General features: G+C 33.9%; 1 protein-coding gene across 3 annotated transcripts in view; it reads left to right on the top strand.

The window, feature by feature from the left end:
• Positions 1 to 18,625, top strand: part of KLHL3 (kelch like family member 3) — a 177,089-nt gene that overhangs the window by 115,347 nt on the left and 43,117 nt on the right. The window lies entirely within an intron of this gene.

Raw genomic sequence — 18,625 nt, forward strand, 5'->3', positions numbered from 1 at the left:
TTCTCTTAGTATCTAACAAGTCAATGTGAATAATAATAACAATAATAGACATTTATATAATTCTTCAAAACTTGTAAAGTGCCTTTAATGTATTATCTTATTTGAGTCCACAACTTATTTGTATAGTGTGCGCTGTTATTCTTATTCTCTTTATACAGGTGAGAAAGTTGATACCCAAAGAGGTAGTCACATGGCTGATGTTACAGATGGGATTTGAATCTTGATCTTTCTGACTCCAAGTTCAGAAGTTATTCATCATACCACATTGTTCTAGCTAATCTATTCAAGATAATCATAACCTTACATATTTTGGTCTAAATGGACTCTTAGAAGTAATCCCCTCATTTTACAGGTGAAGAAATTGAGGCCTGGAGAAGTAAAGGCAATTCTTCTACCTCCAAATCCAGTACTCTGTTTTGTTTTGTTTTTTAACTTTTCATGCTGCCTTAGATCCTGTTATAAGTAATATGTTTCATAAATTTTATAGTACAGTATACATCTGAACTTTTATCATTAATATGATTATTATTTCAATTAAGATGGGAATGAAAATAGTTATGCAGATAGTTCCTTTTTTTTTTTTAGCCTGTGGATTAGCTCACATTCTTCCCTGTGGCTGACAGTCTTGTAGTCATTTTATTACTTATTATCATCTCCACTTGGAAAATAAAAGATGAAGCAATTCATACAAGATCACTTATTCCTTGTCTGCAGACCCAGGCAAAGGTTTGGTGTCTCAAAGGAGACATTAGGATTCACTGTAGATTGTAGGCATCTCTCCCAATACCAGGAACTAGGATAATTAGAAGTGCATAGTGTCAAGATGGTAAGATAAGTTCATTTTCTCCTTGATATCGATGACCAGAACTGTATATGGGCTCACCTACATCACTTTGTGTCTAAGCCTTGCTTTTTAAAAAATTGATAATTTAGTTCTTACTTCATTTTTATTTCTAAATATTTCCCTTGCATCCTTGTTCTGCAAGTTATCTCTTGTAACAGAATTAAAAAGAGAAACATCCCTGTGAAATATTCCCCATACTTCCTTATCTTCAATCTATTCCTGTATTCTGGCTTCTTCTTTGCTACTCACAAACACATTCATGAGTCCTGCATCCTTAAGAAACCCTTATTTGGTGATATCATCCCCAATTAGCTTCAAAGAAAGAGAGAAACTTTTTTTTTTTAACTCCTTGAGAAAGCTATCTATAATTTGTGCCTCCATTTCTCTGTTTCTCATTCCTTCCTTATTTTCTGAAGTCTCATTTCCTTCTTTCATATTTCAACTGACACTACTCTCTCTAAAGTTACCAGACTTAATGACCTTCTCTCAATATTCATCCTTCTTTAACTCCTGGCAACATTTTAAATTGGATCACCTTCTCCTCTTCATCTGTCCTCAATAGGTTTTCATGATACTGCTCCCTCCTGGTTCTTTTAGTATCTGTCTGCCTGCCTGTTCTTCTTAGTCTCCTTTTTATCCATGCCATGTTCACTGACTGTGGGAATTCCTCATAGCCTTATCTTGAACCTTCTTCTATTGTTTCTTTCTTTTATCTTTTTCTTCTTATTCAGTATTTTTCAATCATATCTAACTCTGTGACCATTTCTTTTTGGCTAAGATCTGGCATTTCCTTTTCCAGATTGTTTAACAGATGAGGAAATTGAGGCAAACAGAATTAAATAACTTGCTCAGGATCACCCAACTAGTGAGTGTTTAAGGCTGGATTTGAACTTCTTGACTCTAGGTCTGGGGCTCTATTTACTGCCTCACCTTCTTGCCCCTATATTATCTTATTTGGTGATCTTATGAGTCCTCATGAATTCATTGATCATTTCAATGCAGATGATTCCCAGATTTCTATTTCTAGGACTAGTTTCTCTTATGAATTCTATCTTACATCACCAGTTGCCTCTGTACATCCTAAATTGGCTGTCCCATATATATTTCAAACTCAACTTTTCAAAAGCAGATTGCATTTTTTTCCCTCTATTTTCTTTTGTTGTCATTTTCCTATAATACCTGAGGGGCCACCATCCTCCCAGTCACCCTGGCCCACAACCTCAGTGAGTGTCATTCTTAGCTCTTTACTTAAATGTCTTCTCACCCTTACAACATCTGTTGTATGCATCTTCTCTCCACTCACACAGCCTACCACCTTAGGTAAGCCCCTTATCACTTCTTCCTTAGATTATTGTAATAGCTTCTGTAAGGAATGACCAGCAGGATGAATACAGAGAGGCTTGGAGAGACCTACATGGACTGATGCTAAGTGAGATGAGCAGAACCAGGAGATCATTATACACTTCGACAACGATATTGTATGAGGATGTATTCTGATGGAAGTGGATTTCTCTGACAAAGAGACTTAACTGAGTTTCATTGGATAAATGATGGACAGAAACAGCTACACCCAAAGAAGGAATACTGGGAAATGAATGTGAACTATTTGCATTTTTTATTTTCTTCCCGAGTTATTTTTACCTTCTGAATCCAATTCTCCCTGTGCAACAAGAGAACTGTTCGGTTCTGCAAATATGTATTGTATCTAGGATATACTGCAACATATTTAACATATATAGGACTGCTTGCCATCCTGGGGGGGGGGCAGGAGGGAGGGAGGGGGGGGAAAAAACGAAACATAAGTGATTGCAAGGGATAATGTCGTGTAAAAATTATCCTGGCATGGATTCTGTCAATACAAAGTTATTATTAAATAAAATAAAATTAAAAAAAAAAAAAAGATTATTGTAATAGCTTTCTATCTGGTCTCCCTGCCTCAAGTCTCTCCCCATTTCATTCCATTCTTCACTCAGTCACCATGGTGATTTTCCAGAATGTCTAACCATGTCATCCTCTTACATTGGCTGCTTGTTAATTCTCTTGGCATGGAAAGCTTCCCTCTATGCATTCTATAATGCACTTCCTCAAATATGATCCTGTCTCTACTTCTATTGGCTTTTCCTTAAGCCTATATTACTCTTTCCTATCACCTCTGCCTTTTGTTTTCTTGACTTCCTTTATAACATAGTTAAATCACATTTATTCCAGAAGACCTTTCTGGGTCCTCTCAAATGCTAATGTCTTTCCCTCCTGGATTGTCTTCAATTTCCTCTGTTATGTATCTTATATGTACCCAGTCATTTACATATTATCTTCTACATTGGAAGTCCTTTGGGGCAAGGATGGAGTTTTTATTTTGCTTTGTATCATTAGCACTTAGCAGAGTGCCTGGTACATACCAAGTGCCTACAAAATGCTTCTTCTTGTTATTAGGAAAAAAAAAAATCAGTTGAGCCAAACTTAACATCTCAACATAATCTGACAAATATGCAATGCTCCATACTCACTATGAAGAGATCTTTCAAAGAAGGGAGGAAAATATACTTTGCCATCTTTCATTTACTTGGCCTTTTGAAAAATCTGTGATTAGCATCTTTGAGAGGCAGCATGGTGCAGTGGAAAGATTCAATAGAATATGGAGATCTCTGAGTCCAATTTCAGCACTTCCTTGCTATGTAAACCATTGGCAAAACATGCTCTTTGAGTCTCAGTTTCTTTATCTGTGAGATATGGGATATTTATGCTGACACTATCAACTTTGTAACTTGGTTGTGGGAGAAAATATTTTGAAAACCTTAAATATAATAATACAAATTATATATGACACAAATGGGAATAATGTTATTTATCCACTTGCTATTTTGTGTTGCTGAATTAGTCTCCTTATGTAAGAAAGCAAGCATTCTGATTTCTGACTATATTTATATCCCAGGCCCAGGCTGAAGTTCTCCAGTTTGCCTAAGCTATGGTTGTCCTAACTGCATTCCATACCTCATATATGGAAAGTACATGGCCTTTGTTTCTCTAGAAATTCAGATTTATCTTCATATGAAAGACAAACATGAAATTTGAAGAATACTGAGGATCTGCTCTTTCCTCCCTCTGAAAATATCTTCTTTCCTTGCATGTACTTGGTTAAAGACATGCAAGACTCAGAAAACAGATTTTATTGAATATGGAACTGGCCTTGAAGGTGTGGGGAAGCTCTTTCATTGCCTCCTCCTTTGACCAGTCTTTGTTCTTGTCAATAGAAACATCTTTTACAATTACAGTTTATGCCCATGCTTAGACTGAGCACCTTGAGAATCCCTTGTAGGTACCAAGATTACATTTGAAAAAGAGCTTATTGACATTTCTAGATACTAAAGTCAACTTTTTTTGCTTCTTTTTCCTTTAGGAAGCAGATTTTTCTTTCTTATCTATTCTTGTTCTTTAAAAAAAAAAAAAACAAAAAAACACTCTGTAGAGAATTGTGGTTACATCTCCATAAGGGATTTAAAATGACATCCTAGACATTCTATCTAGTTGCACTCCTGTCTTTGATCGTAAAATGAATTGGTTTGGAAATTCTTAACATGTTTCCCCAAAATGGTCTTGTTTTCCATTGCTCAGGCAAAACATTAGTACTAATACTAATGAAGTGCTTCATTTATTGTTGGAACTACAATGGTATCTGATAGTCTTTGAACTTCCGACTTACATTTTTGATTAATGAAAACATTCTCAGCAAATGCTTTTGCTCTGGTTTGTCTCGCTCTGATCCAAGAATTTCACTTCTAGTGTCAATAAACTGTACAAGTGAAGAAAAAAAAGAACTAACTTTGTATTTCTGGTAAAATCTAAACTGATTATCTAAAAATTTTGTATACCAATATAGGTATATTTTCTTTTAATAATATATTATTTAAAAATTTGGGGATAGGAATAGTTTTTCCAACTTCTCTTTCTCCCTTTCTTTCCTAATCTCTCTGTGAGAGGGCAATTAATAAATTGGTTTTGTTTTATTTCTCTTTGACTTAGATACAAGGACTGTTTTTGTATCATAGGGGATTTGGTGGCATCCTTTCTTTTCCTATGTTTACATATAGTTTATATAATATACAAATTAATTTTTAAAAATTTTTGTTAGAATTATTTGGAAGTACAAATTAGTTTTTTCCCCTTTGAAAGTTTATTTATGTTTTTTTTTTAAATTTCTTTTTTGAGATTGAGTTATTTTTAAAGTTTCCTATTCTCTGTTCTGTTTGTTGGTATTTTATTTTGGTAAATTCCTTTCATTTAAGTTGTTAGTTTTATTGGCATACAAATGGGTGGCATAATTTAAAAAAATTTGATATTTTATTTTTTCACTAGTTATATGTAGAAGCAATATTTAACTTTTTCCCCCCAATTTTTTGAATACCAACTTATCTTTCTCCCTTTCTTTCCTAATCTCTCTGTGAGAGGGCAAGCAATTTCATTTGGGTTATACATGTTCATTTATTTAAAACATAATTCCATGTTAGCCATGTTGTGGGAAAAAAAAAAAACACAGACAAAAAAATCCCAAGAAAGATAAATTTAAAAAAATGTATGCTTCAATCTCCATTAAGACTCCATGAATCCTTTCTCTAAAGATAAATAATATTTTTCATCATGAGCCCTTTGGAATTGTCTTGTTTCTGCTGAGAATAGCTAGGGCATTCACAATTGATCATTATACAGTATTGCTGTTACAGTACACAATGTTTAAATGGAAAAGCATGAAAAATCTTTATTAATTCATAGAGAGTGAAGTAAGGTAAAATTTTCTTCTTAACGGCTACTTTGACTGTATCCCCCTAATTTTTATTTGTTGTCCCATTGTTGTTTTATTATGTTTAATGAAATTGTATCTATGATTTGTCCCTTGATCCAGCAGTTCTTTAGGATCAAGTTATTTAGTCCCTATTATTTTTTAAATGAATTTTTATTGATATATTGAATTTTTTACATCATCATAGTTATACCAATCTTTCTTCTCCATGTCTCTCACCCAGAGAGCATCCTATATAACAAATAATATTTCTTAGAGAAGAAAATAGTCAGTTCCACAAATCAGTATATTGAAAAAATCCCCCAAAAGTGCGATATCTGACACCTTACCCCACACCTCCATAAAGGTAAGAGTTGAGGGCCTTCTCTCATATCTTTTCATTTGGGTCCTGTTTATATTAATTTTTGATCTTTTGGTATATAGTTCTTTTTTTCATTACATTCTTATAGTTATTTTGTATATTGGTTTCTTGACTCTGCTTACTTCACTCTATCAGTTAATAAAGATTTTTCCATGCTTCTCTGCATTCGTTACACACATCATTTCTTACAGCATGGTAATATTCTGTTATACCAAAGTTTGTTCAGCCATTCCCAAATGATGGACATCTACTTTGCTTCCAGTTCTTTATTATCATAAAAAGTGTTCTTGTGAATGTATGGAGACTTTATTTTTATTGTTTGCTTCCTTGAGATATAAGCCCAGTAATTTCATTAATTCTTAATCCTTTCTTCAATTGTCCTTTAATAAGTATAATTTTTATGTCTTTGTGATAGTAAAGGAAGTGATGATTATTTCTGCATTTAAGAGGATCTTATGCCTAATTCTTGGTCATTTTTGTAAATGCATATATATACATAAATATGCATTTATATATGTATAATATGGAAATATATATGTATATGTGTGTGTATGTATTTCTAAGTATATACCTATTCCTATTTTTACACTAATCACCAGAGAGCTATCATATCTAACTTTTCTAAAATCCTTTTCAGATTCTTAACTTCTTTCTTTTTTATTTCTTCTTGGATTTGTCTAGGTCTGAAAGATATATGCTGAGGTTTTCAATTATTTTAATTTTAGTGTCTATTTTTCCATGTAATTAGTATTTAATTTTTCCTTATTTAGATACCCCCCTATCACTTGGTTTATATATGTTAAATAACGACATTGTGATATCTTTGTTTCCTTGTTTTTGATGAAATCTGTTTGCTGTTTACATGTCTTCCCTCTTTTTTTTTTTCAGTTAAAATATAATAGATTTTACTCCAGCACTTCATTTTAACTCTGTGAATCTTGATGTTTAAGATGTTTCTTATAAAACAACATATGGTTGGATTCTCCTCTCTAATTCATTCTTATCTCCTTTTTTATGGATAAGTGCTTCCCAGTCATAGTTCTGATCATTAATTGTGATTTTCCCTCCATCCTGTTTTCTTATATATTTTCTTCTCTTTGTTCCCTGGCCCTTTCTGTACAGAATTAAATTGGGCAGAGAGGGAGGAAAAGAGGGAAAGAGAAGGGGGAAGGTAGAGAAGAAAAGACAGAGATAGAGACAGAGGCAGACACAGAGAGAGAGACAGAGACAGACTGACAGACAGACAGAGACAGAAATACTCAGAGACGGAGAGAAAGAGGAATTTGCTCATAAGATGAAATCTGCTTCTGCTCTCAGGGGCATATTCTCTATCAGAGGTTTTTACTTTTTCCTTCTTTCTGTTTAAAACCCTTTTTATGATCTACCCTCTAAGTTCAAAGCTTATTTATTTATGAATATTCCTTCCCTGAATTTATTAATTTATTTTCCATATTTCCCCATCTCCCAGTTTCCGCCAGCTTTCCTTTTGAATTGAATATATTTCTATACCAAACTCTCTCTCTGTGTGTGTGTGTGTGTGTGTGTGTATGTGTATGTGTATGTATTTTTTACCTTTCTTTATGTAGGTCAAATGAAATTTATATTTACATGATGCTTGCTTCATCTACCACTCCTTCCTTGTATGTATAGTCTTATACTTGTATATTGTGATTATGTGAAATAGGAAATTAGCTTCTACTTTCAGTGTATTCTTTCCCCCTCACTCTATTTCTTTTCTTTTTTTTTTTTAAATCATAAAAACATTCTAAATATTCCTAGGCTCTCTGTTTTATTGAACTCTTTTAAGATTCTTAGAAGACTCTAGAATTTTGTGGGAAATATTTTTCTACTTCACTAGAATATAAATAATTTACCTTTGTATCATACCTTCCAATTGCTCATTTACTTTTTTTGTTTCTTTTTAATTCTTTGCTTGTATTTTAAAGTTTCTACTCAACTCACATTTTTTCATCAGAAATTTTTAGAAGTCCTTTAACTAAAGGTTCATTTTCTTTTCCTTGTAGGATTATGCTCAATTGAACTTTGATGGGAAAGTTTTTAGTGGTAAACCTACATCTTTAGTTTCCCAATAATAATAATTTTTCCTTTCCATCTCTATACTCCCAAACATACAAACAAATGAACAAAACTTCAAATAAATATATGTATTGGTAATGTATTTTGCATTTTAATTTGCAAATTTTTGCATTTTAATTTGCAGTTGCATCTTAAGTTTATTTCTTCTCTGTCAAGAGGTATCATGCTTCAGATTCAGTCTCCTGGAATCATAGTTTGTCATTTTATTGACCAGAGTTCTCAAGTTTTTCAAAATTTTTGGCATTGTGTGTTTTTCTCCTAACTCTATTTGCTTTTTTTGCATTGAGTCATCTAAGTTTTCCCGGTTTTCTATGAAACTGTCCATCCCATCTTTTCTAATTTTACAATAATATTCTATTACTTATATGTATGCCAACACTGAGAGCAGGGATTTTAATAGGTTGGGGGATAGGACCATAAATGCTTACAAATTGGGAGTAAAGGAGATAGCCAAACTAGAGCCAGGAAATCTGGAGAGATAGAGGTAGAGGTATTTGAGATAGGACATTTGGAGTCTTATCTTTTGGAATGCTAGATCCCTAAAGCCCTAATTGTTGGAATACACAGGAGCCACTAGACAGTGTCAACCCAGACCTGCAGAATAGATCTCTTCTTGTGAGACGATGATGCAAGGAGACTGAGAGACAGTTGCTGTTCTCTGACCTCTCTGACCAAGAGGCTATTGCATTGTCTCTTTCCTCTTCCCTGAAGCAGTTAACCGACATGGTCTCTTCCATTCACCACTTTCTGGATCTCTTCATATTACCTGGTGATTATATTGAAGCTGCTCACACTGGACACTGACCTTTTGTTGGGTTATAAAATCTGTATTCTCCCCATTTGTAATCCCTTTTCCCCACCAGGTTGCTTTTTGGCTGATGGATCATATCAGAGTCCTGATCTTCTAAAGACTCTCTGGGTGTAAACTTGGCTGTCATCATGCCCCACCTGTTTTTTGCCTGGGGCCCTGGAAATGGGCCTTGCTTCCCTGGATACCTGGAACCTGTACTTTGTCCAAAAGTTCACAGAGAAATTAACTTGGAAAAGAGTATGCGGTTCATGACAAAAAGAAATGTATTTGGAACTTGGCTCCCTGGGCTGAATAAGTTCCATGCTCCTGCTTTTAGATGTACCACCACTTAAACGTGAAGACAGACTTGAACATCTTAACCCAAGAGAGCGGTACCTGGTATCCAGCTCTCATTCCCAGTCCGCAACAACCAGCAAAGGCTGCCCTGCAACTTCTTCAGATGTTATGATCCATAGTTATGGAGGCTTTTGGAGAATTGACTTGTCCCTTAACTCCTAATTATCCCAGTCCTAGTGGTCAGGAAGGGGGATTGCAACCAGGAAAATTGAGGCAGAACAATTCAAGGAACTGAGGCAGAACAGTTCAGGGAAAACTTAGGCAGAACAATTTAGGGAAACTGTGGCACAACACTTCCTTCCTTATTTAGAGGTGTCAAATATGTACTCTATAACATGCCCTCAGTTGAACCAAATTGAAATTTAATAAAATAAATAAAAATAAGTGGAACATAGGTAGCATTAATTAAGTTATTTCTGAAACCAATATGCAGCTTATAGGTTACATACTTTATGTATGGCTTTGTGACCTTCATTTCTATTTGAGTTTGATATCACAGTTCTACTTGACCTTATGAAACCAAACTATTCTTCTCTTTGAGACTTTGCTTTTAGATATTTTGGAGTTATATTCTTCTGGGTTTGTATCTTAGGCATCTCTAATACCTTATTCATTCTTTATTTTTCTTGGAAGAGAAGTTGGGAAGAACTGAACTGGATTGTTACTTCATACCCTACCACTTTTGCTGCTCTTTAGTTACTTTACCTTGTATCAGTTTATACAAATATTTCCATAATGTAGTGCTGGAGAAATTGAGGAAAGATAGAGATTAGAGAGTTTTTAATAATGTATTTGGATTTCTGAGGAGAGACTGTGCTGGGGGCATGTGCCCCCAGGGCTGATGTCAAAAGCATCCAGCAGCTTATGTGGACTTCCCATGAAGTATATATGCATGTAGCTCCAAGCTACCGGGGGTGGACCAAGGCAGGGGAGGAGTCAGAGCACTGAGAGCAGGTACAGACTATCAATCCAGTTCTGACAGGGTGTGGGGAGGCACTGGAAATTCTGATAAGTTGGGATCAAGAAGAACAATGACAGGTTGGGAGGAGGCACAGGACATTCTGATAAGTAGGGAAGGTCTGGGGTCATGATGTCTAAGATAAAAGGTTTTTCTCCTTATCTGGATCATGATGATTAGAAGGGGAGATGTTGCAACCAGGCTGATTCAAGGAAATTGAGGTAGAACAATTAGAAACTGAAGTAGAATAATCAAAGAAAACTATGGCAAAACAATACTTCTTTAGGTTCTTAGAATTAATTATTTCCTATCACATCATAATAAACCATTATATTAATATAACACTGTTTAGCTATCCCCTAATTAAAGACCATCTGCTTTGTTTCCAGTTCAATTCTTTGACAAAAAGTGCTTCTATAAATGTTTCTGTATCTAGAGAATATTTCTTTTGGTCAGTAATCTCCTTGGGCTACATAGATCTAGCAGTGAAATTTTTGGGTCAAATGGTATGGACATTTTAGACACTTTATTTGCATAATTTCAAATTGTTTTCCTGAATGGTCATACCAACAACAGTTCTCACATTGATTGTTCCCATCTTTGCCAATTTATTGGGTATGAGGTGACACTTGAGAGCTATTTCTTATATATACACTTTGTTCTTTTCTCTGATACTATCACTAGTTCAGGCACTTAACACTTCACACCTGATCTATTACAATAGCCTTCTACTTGTCTTAATCTCTTCCCACTTTGGTCCTTTCTCCACTAATAGGATTTTCTTAAAGTGGAGGTCATATCATGTCACTCTTCTACTCAAATTCTAGTCACTTTCTATTGCCTCCAAGGACAAATGAAAATTAAAATTCTACCTTCTTTGGGAAGTCTTCTCGAATTCCTCTTAATTCCCAGTGCTTTGTTCCTTAGCCTCTATTTATTTTGTATAGAGTTTGCTTTGTACATATTTATTTTCATGTTGTCTCTCCTTTGAGATTATAAATGCTTTGAGGACAGGATTCCTCTTTTGTTTCTTTATAGGTCCAACATTTAATACAATGTGTGGATTTGCATTTCTCTTCTGATTTGGAACATTTTTAAAAAATATATCTGTTAATAGTTTATAATTCTTCTCTTTTTGAGAACTGCTTTTTAAAAAAATTCAATAGTATTTTATTTTTCCAACTACAAGTAAAAAAAGTTTTCAGCATTCATTTCTATAAAACTTTGTGTTCCAAGTTTTTCTCCCACCTCTCTTATTTTTTCTCTCCCCATGACAAGCAGCAATCTAACTATAGGTTAAATATATGCAGTTCTTTTAAACATATTTCCATATTTGTTATGTTGTGCAAGAAAAATCAGGCCAAAAAGGGAAAAAAGCATGAAAAAGAAAAAAAATAGACAAAAAAAAAAAAAAAGGTGAAAATATCATGCTTTGATCCACATTCAGTTTCCATACTTTTCTCTTTGGATAAGGATGGCATTTTCTATACCAAGTCTATTGGATTTGTCTTGAATCACCCCATCATTGATTGAAAAACCATTGAAAAACCAAATCCATCACAGTTGGTCATTGCATAATCTTGTTGTTAACTGTGTACAGTGTTCTCTAGATTCTGCTCACTTCACTCAGCATCAATTCATTTAAGTCTTTCCAGGCTTTTCTGAAATCTGCCTGCTTATTATTTCTTATAGAACAATAGTATTCCATTGCATTCATATACCATAACTTATTCAGCCATTCTCCAATTAATGGTCATCCACTCAATTTCCAGTTTCTTGCCACTGTTACAAACATTTTTGCACACATGGGTCCTTTTCCTCTTTCATGATCTCTTTGGGATACAGATCCAATAATGATACTACTAGATCAAAGGATATGCATAATTTTATTGCCCTTTGGTCATAGTTCCAAATTGTTCTTGATTATGGTTGGCTCAGTTCACAACTCTACCACAATGTTTTAATGTCCCAGTTTTCCCTCATCCCCTCCAACATTTATTATTATCTTTTCCTTTTATCTTAGTCAATCTGAGTGATGTAAAGTGGTACCTCAAAGTTGTCTTATTTTGCATTTCTTTCACCAGTAGTTGTAGTAATAGCTGCCGTCTGAGATGTGCTTTTAGAAACGGCAAGTAGTGATTTAGAATATTTTTTAATGTGATGTAGAAGGTTTAAATTTCTTCATCTGAAAATTATTCATACCCATTTATCAACTGGATAATGATTTGTATTCTTATAATTTTGAGTCAAGAACTGTTTTATATTTTATCATGATATATTGCTTATTTAACAATTGAAGCATATCTTTTGGAAGCTAATTCCATTGTTGATGATCTATAGTGCTGCTTTATTTGCCTGATTATATTTATTAGTTGTACAAATATGTAGTACAGAAGAAAGAATCCTATACCTTGGAGTCAGAGATTCTGAGGTTGAATCCCATTTCTTATATGACTTTTGGGCAAATATTTTATCTTTTTTAGCCTTCCTTTTTTTGTTCTGGGAAAGGAGAGGGTTGGATTTAATGATCTCTAAAGTATCTTAGTTCTAAATCTGTTATCTTGATCCTGTGTGACATTAGTTAGATTCTGCACAGAAAAAACTTTAGAGAGATGACCTATGTTTTAAAATTTCTATGCTGAATAAAATGCTTTGATTAGGGATTTGTAAGTAACCAAACAAAAGCAATAGAAAAGTGATTAATGTCATAGACATGTTGGAATAGAATAATTTTGGGCAAAAATCATATATAAATGTGTAATTGGAATAGACCAAAAGGGACAAGTTGCAGGACTTTGATGCCAGGGAAGCTTTGTTGTGCATTATTGCAGATAAATTAACAATAGTTGGGCTTTCAGAAACAATATTAATGTGAATGAAGTTAGTTAATAATAGGTGAAAGGAGCAAGATTCAGATCATTTTCAGCAGTGTCTCCTTTCCTGTCTATAAAACCTCATGCCACTAGAAAAATGCCACTCTTTTTAGTTTCCAGGAAAAATGACAAGAGCATGCCACATTCCCTACAAAACTATGTATGCACAGATCAAACTGCCACATTCAAGATGGAACAGCTAACAGTATAATTTCAGAACCCACACATATACCAACCATAACATCATTCTAGAATGGGTTGCCATGGACAACCAGAGAACATCTTGCAAGCACAGGAATACTCCTATATCACTCCATTTTGCAGATGGCAACAGGAAAAATGATGTTCTAGGAAAGTGCAAATGGATGCTTTGGAAATTTACTAAAACCAGGGGTTAATCTAGCATATCTTTTCATCATTTCCTCTCTCAAATGACATTTAAAGACATTAAGTGATTTTTTTAGATTGAAATGCGATGAGGTGAAATGACTTCTCCCTGTTAAATTGGATATAATGCCAAGAAGTCAAGCCATCAGGCAGAATGTCTGAGAGCACATGTCCTTGCTGCTAATTTGACTTTTTATTGAGACAAGATCCCATATGTCACACAGTCCCTGGGACTGTATGGTTGTGGGTCACAGAATACACTGCCACTTTTTGTAGGCACTTTATTAAGGCCAAGTAAGAGATCACATCTTTCCTCCTCTCTTTCTTTCTTTTCCCCTTCTTTTATTCTACATCCACCAAGATGTTGCAAAAGCCTGCGCCAACAATCTGAGGTAAGCAAGATGAAACTTGTGTAGCCCTCAGAGGAAGTTCTGGAGCTCTCACCTGGGAAGAGCCGCTTATCGGAACAACTGACGGAACACAAGGAACCTTATCTCCGAGGCCATGTTAGTCTCGTAGTATTTGTTCCTTGTGACCCTCAGTTTGTTCCAGCTCTCATATCCTTCCAGGAGAAGTTAGCCCTTAACATATATATTATATCCCCTTATTTTGATTAGCCATTTCCCAAAATGATCTTAGTTATAAGACAGAGTATGGTCCGTAGAAGGCCACTGTCAGGAAAAAGATTCAGTGTGGCTATCTTGTTGATTAGTAGAGTCAGCATTTTATCATAATTATAGAGGATGCATTTACATTCCAATATTTTAATCCAAATATAAAAAGCTATTTTTAATAGTCCATTCTTAATATTAATAATTTAGATTTTTTTCATGTTTTATGTTTTTTAATAGTTTGAAATGTTCTTTTGAGAACTGTTTATCTCTTACTAATTGTGGGGTTCCTGGCGTGCCTTTATTGTGGGAGGAGTATCTGCCCTCTACTTACCCACCTATCTGGGGTCTTCGGTCGTCACCGGCTTCCAACTAGGAAGAAATGCACTGAGTCGAGCGCCGTGGAGTCAAGATGGTGCTTTATTCAGGGATCGGTTACATGGTGCAGAAAGGGTGCGGCAGGCTTGCTTGCTTATACAGTCCGGGAATATTACAACTTATATACTCTTTAAGTAACGGCGAGTTCTAATCACAAGACTAAATGTGGAATTTTCCTTTTATGGTGGTATGGCTATATACAGAATTTAATGACTATGTGTCTTATGACTGTATATATAGAATTTAATGACTAAGTGTGACCTAAGGAAGTGTGTACATGTCACATGCCTGTTCCAAGGGCCTCATACTCCCCTTACTCAGCAGGAGATGTAGGTTCAAGTTGACCCTGTCAGCAGGAAATGTAGGTTCAAGTTGACCCTGTACTCCAACACTAATCTTGTATTAGGAAATCATTTTGATCTTATATTCCTGTTGTTTGTATATCATAAATCCCTATATCTAAGAATTTTATGTAAAAAAATTTTCCCAGGTGACTACTTCCATTGTCATCCTAAATTTGTTAATTTTATTTATGCAGAAGCTTATCATAAATCTTATGTAATCAAAATTATCACTTTAATCGTTTGTAATTGTCTTTATTCCTTGTTTAGTTAAGAATTCATCCCTGCCCACACCTGTGAGAAGTGCGTGGTCTACTTCTTTTTGAATATTTTATAGTGTGATTTTTAAAATATTTGTTTCATATTCATTTTGAATATCGTGGCATATGGTGTAAGTTTCCCTGCAATTCTTATCGAATAGGGACCTTGTTCTTCATCATCGTCATTACTTCTGATCCCTTGACCCCTCAGTTCTTTCCCATTCCATCACCCTGTATTGAACATAACTACCCTACTTTCCTCATCTTGAATTCTCAGCAAATCAATTTAACTCTACATTATTTTCTCCTCAGCCCCCAGCCCTTATCTTATTATTGATCATGCTCTCCTAATTACTTGGGAGCAATTGCTCCTACTATCCACTCTCTGCTGAATAAAGCTGGAGAAAAATCACAAAATTGCTCTGACTGGTCCACAAATATAACATAGTTTTAATATGTTAATTTTTAAAAAAAGTTAGCTTTTAAAATCCAAAGCAAGGGTTAAGTACTGCATGGAAACAATTAAAATTTTCATAATAAATATAGGAATAATCAAGAATGATCTGTGCTATTTTTTATTTTTAGAAAGTTATATTTTAAAATGCCTATAATTTGGAAGTTTTTTTTATACTGAACTTTGCCAGAGGCTTTTCTTTTGAGATATTCATGTGTTTTGGAATATTTTTGTTTTTAATATGATTTTGTTGATTTTTTTTAATGTTAAACTATCATTATATTTCTACTATATATCCAAGTAGTCATAATAAGTTGTCTTATTGCCAGAGTTTTATTAAAAAAATTTGAACCAATATTCACTATAGTTCTTTTTTCTTTCTACTCTACTCTACTCTACTCTACTCTACTCTACTCTACTCTTCTCTATTCTTCTCTTCTCTTCTCTTCTCTTCTCTTCTCTTCTCTTCTCTTCTCTTCTCTTCTCTTCTCTTCTCTTCTCTTTTCTTTTTTTCTCTTCTCTTCTTTTGAATTCAGGTCCTCCTGCCTCTAGGGCTGGTGCTCTTATCCATTGAGCCATCTGTCTGCCCCTAGTTCTTTTTCATTATCCTTTCTTGCCATTATGTTTATTTTGTAAAAGAAGTTTTGTAGATTACTTTATCCAATTTTCAAGATAATTTGTGTATCATAGCTATGAATTATTCTTTAAAAGTTTGATGGGACTTCCAGAAGTCAAAATGGTGGAACAAGCAAGAAATCACTTGAACTCTCTCAAATTCACTTCCAACAATTATAAAATAGATCCCCTTAAAAAAATAGCTTGTAATTTTTCCAAATACATGCAAAGATAGTTTTCAACATTCACCTTTGCAAAACCTTCTGTCCCAAATTTTTTTCCCCTTTCCCCCTAAACCTCCTTCTTTAGATAGCAAACAATCCAATATATTAAACATGTGCAATTCTTCTAAATACATTTACATATTTATCATGCTGTGTAAGAAAAATAACATCCAAAAAAGAAAAAATAACAAGGGAACAAACAATAACAATAACAACAAAAAGAGTGAAAACCACTCTTTCTATTATAAGTCTATTTTGAATCACCTCATTGTTGAAAAGTCAAGTCCATCACAGTTGATCATCACATAATCTTGTTGTTGCTGTGTACAGTGTTTTCTTGGTTCTGGTCATTTCACATAGCATCACTTAGCATTCATGTAAGTCTTTCCAGACTTTTCTGAAATCTTTCATTTCTTATAGAACAAAAATATAGATATATACTCAATTTTCAGTTCCTTGTCACTAAAAAAAGACTGCTACAAATATTTTTGCATATGTGTGTCCTTTTCCCATTTTTGTATCTCTTTGAGATACAAATTCAGTAGAGACACTGCTGGATCAAAGGGTATGCACAATTTGATAACCCTTTGGGCATAGTTCCAAATTGCTTTCCAGAATGGTTGAATCAGTTCACAACTCTACCAACAATGCACTAGTGTCCCCATTTTCCTACATTCCCTCCAACATTTATCATTATTTTTTCCTATTATCTTAGTCAACCAGAGAGTTATGAAGTGGTACCTTAGAGTTCTCTTAATTTGCATTTCTCTGATCAATAATGATTGAGAGCATTTTTTCATATGACTAGAAATAGCTGTAATTTCCTTGAAAATTGTCTGTTCATATCCTTTGAATATCAATTGGGAATGGCTAAAATAGATACTCAAAATGAATTAAAATATAAACAAGTAGTTTTCAGATGAAGAAATCAAAGTTATCTATAATCATGTGAAAAAATGTTCTCAATCACTGTTGATTAGAGAAATGCAAATTAAAACTCTGAGGCATATTTCTCAGGTTGGCCAATCTGTCAGAAAAGGAAGATAAGTTTTTGAAGGGATGTGGGAAAATTGGGAAACTACTTAAGTAGAGTTGTGAACTGATCTAACTTGATCTAAGTAGAGTTGTGAACTGATTCTGTAATTTGGAACTATGTCCAAAGGGCATTCAAACTATGGATATGCTCTTTGATCTAGCAATATCACTATTAGGTGTGTTTCTCAAAGAGAATTTAAAAAAAGGCAAGGGGAGAGGAGAAGGGGAGAACTTACCTGGACAAAAATATTTATGGCAGCTTTTTTGTGTATGTGTTGCTGGGAAAGAATTGGAAATTGAAGGCATGCTCATCAATTGGGGAATAGCTGAACAAGTTGTAGTATAATGTAATGGAATAGTATTGTGCTGTAAGAAATGGTGAATAGATAGATTTCAGAAAAACCTGGAAAAACTTAACATGAACTGATGCTTAATAATGTGAGAGAACTGAAAGAATATTGTGCACAGTTACAACAGTATTTTATTGACCATCAACTATGAATGACAGCTCTTCTCAGCAATAGAGAGATCCAAAACAATTCCAAAGGGCTCATGAGAAAAAGTACTATTCACATTCAGAGAAAAAACTGACGAAGTCTGAATACGGATCAAAGCATACAATTTTCAATTTTTTCATGTTTTTTTTCTTTTGTTCTGTTTCTTTCACCTATTTTACCTGATTCCCCATGTATAACATATATCAAATTGCTTACTATCTTAAAAAGAGGAGAAGAGAGGGATTAAAAAATTTTGGCATACAAATTTTTTGTAAATGAATGTTAAAATTTGTCTTTACATATAATTAAAAAAAATACTATTAAAAAAAGTTTTATTCAGTTCTTCAAGACTAGCAATTTTTTCTTCCTTATTGGTCTTTCCTTTATAGCTAGTTTTGTTTCATTTTCTTGCACTAGACTATGGTTGTTTGGTGTTCTATGAAAATATTTTTATAGGAAGTTCTTTAATTATTTTTATGTTTTCAGTTTGGTCATATAACTATTTAATTGGTTCTGATAATAATTTTTATTTCTTTTGATATAGGAGAGGTATGTTTTTGCCTTGTTTTACTTTTTATTTTGTTGATCTGATTCTTGTGCTCTTTTCTTTATAATCACATTGTTTAAAGGTTTATCAATTTTGTTAGGCCTTTCAAAGAATCTTAATTTTTAATTCTAGCATCTTTTTTGGTTTCCAATTTATATATTTTTCTTCTAATTTTAAAGATTTATTGTTTAGTGCTTTTAA

This window comes from Antechinus flavipes, chromosome 2, assembly GCF_016432865.1.
Source record: "Antechinus flavipes isolate AdamAnt ecotype Samford, QLD, Australia chromosome 2, AdamAnt_v2, whole genome shotgun sequence".
Lineage (NCBI taxonomy): Eukaryota > Metazoa > Chordata > Mammalia > Dasyuromorphia > Dasyuridae > Antechinus > Antechinus flavipes.